General features: G+C 33.9%; 1 non-coding gene across 1 annotated transcript; it reads left to right on the forward strand.

Moving 5' to 3' along the window:
- The first annotated feature begins 1,051 nt into the window (after window positions 1–1,051).
- Window positions 1,052–1,123, forward strand: TRNAP-UGG (transfer RNA proline (anticodon UGG)). Its single transcript has one exon. It is a non-coding gene; the product is annotated as a tRNA-Pro (tRNA).
- Window positions 1,124–2,224: the final 1,101 nt, after the last annotated feature.

The following is a 2,224-nucleotide window of genomic DNA, read 5'->3' on the forward strand; positions in this document are numbered from 1 at the left end:
AAGCGTCTGAATTGTTCACTGGATAACCAGCGACTATGGGGTTTCACAAAATCTAATGTGGCGCCCTCTAGCGGACAAAACATACAGAGTAAAAAAATAAAGTTAAGATAAATATGCAGTGTTTGGTATCATTTGAAAGCGCTTTACTTGTACATTTTGAATATGTATATATTACTAGCATTTGCTTGTGACTTTACCTGTATTCATGGACTGATTGCATATAATTCACATCTTTTCGTTCATAGCTTTTTCATCAATTTAACGGAGTCCATTCCACCTGACTGTCAATTTCCAAGGTGATAATTAACCACCTCGAGCTTCTTAATATTAATGTATATTTATATTTTATTATAAAAATATAAAGCAAACATTTCGTTATATGGATTTTTTTCTTTTTCAGATTTTTCCCCTTTGAACCAACGAAAATGTACGGCACATGAAAAAATATTATCTATGCATAAAATACTTTAAAAATAAATTTATTTCGTGTTGTGTCAAATGACCCCCTGGAGTGGGGAAAGAGAGGGGATTACAACTCTCGATTTTTTCCCCTTGTCCCCATGATTTTTGTACGGCGTTGCGGAATAATGGATTAAAAGCAGTATAGCAATAGTATGACACAGATGCCGTACATGGTCAAATGACCAAATTTACCCCCGGTAACTCTCGGAAATTAAATAAAAATTCCGACTTGGTGGACCCACATTTTTGTACGGCACTGAGCGGTTTCTTATTATTTTTAATGGATCTATCGATGGTTAAGAATGCCGTACAAAAATATATGACCAAAATTTACCGAGTCTACCTGTACTTTTCAATTCTCATCTGCACTCAGTTGGACAGCTTACAAGTGACGGCATAGTGATGAATCTTATTATTTTTTGCTCTGCTATCGTTCTAGATATGTCCCCTGGTGGTTCATTTGACCCATATTTTCGTCCTATGCGGGCTTGTAGTCTATATTATGGAGGTCATTAAACTTAACGGTACTTACAAAACATGTTTACGATCATTTAAAACCTAAACCTATATTTGGCTTTGCCTCTCAAGCGGCTCGTTGGTCTAGGGGTATGATTCTCGCTTTGGGTGCGAGAGGTCCCGGGTTCAAATCCCGGACGAGCCCATGTACTCTTTTTTTCGTTATTTTTTATATTTTCATTCTTATCTCACGATTGTTTTTGTTATACAAACGGATGACTCTCTCAAGATAAGAATAAAATAAAATTTGATTTTACCTAATTCGACATACAATACATTAACATTTACATATTTATTTCCCAGATTTTATATTTTTGAAACAAATTGAACATACATGTTGTATTTTTACGTTATATGAGCCAAATATGTAATTACTGAACAAGGAAGGAATAAATATTATCTCACCCACGTTTAACAACCCCGGGATCGTGTTTCAACGAATAAATTATTTTTCATAAACTTATTATTACATGTATTTGTGGCCGCTTCTGAGGGTTCTATTGTTTTATCTGACACCGGGGACCTCTATTCATACGGAAAATGTAAAATTTACTCATCTATAAAAGAACAGCATATCGTGCGAAAATATTTCTCTATTATCTTTTCAATGTAGTTAAATAATATTATGTTAAACAATGTAATAAATTCTTATTGCAGAGGTAACATTATGAAATTATCGCTAATGTTTTCCCCGACTATTTCTCGTGACCGGACCAAGTAATAAAATTATATGACCACCCATTTGTTACAAATAGAGTTACAGAGATTCCCTGAAAAATGGTGAGAAGAAGTGAAGAATTTGTCGCCATTTTTAACGTTTAGGGATCTTTGTAGAAGTTTAGTAGATTTATGGCAAATAATTTGTACCCCGTGAACACTTTTTTGTGAGTAATGCAAGATCGTTTGGTAAAAAACGAGAATAATATTCGGACGAAATGGTATTTTTGATAATTTATCAAGTTCTATGTTGACAACCAACCATTAGAAATATCATCTAAGTATCAGTTAAAAGAAAAAATGATAGAATTATCTTTTCGTGATACACATGAATACCTACTATATTTTCTTAAATACATATTACTACATATAATTTTTATTTATAGACTAAGGTCGGGTCTATAAGCAATATCTTTATATGAATATGATGGCACGTGGACAGCCATTCGACCCTAAAGCTGACAGGGATAAATTGACACGTCTCCGACAAACGCCTTCGATCACTACACGGTCGACTACACATGTAAAC

The sequence above is a fragment of the Colias philodice genome, chromosome 2 (genome assembly GCF_061535455.1).
Source record: "Colias philodice isolate Cphi_HAF_F1 chromosome 2, ilColPhil1 Martin Lab GWU primary, whole genome shotgun sequence".
NCBI classification, from domain to species: domain Eukaryota; kingdom Metazoa; phylum Arthropoda; class Insecta; order Lepidoptera; family Pieridae; genus Colias; species Colias philodice.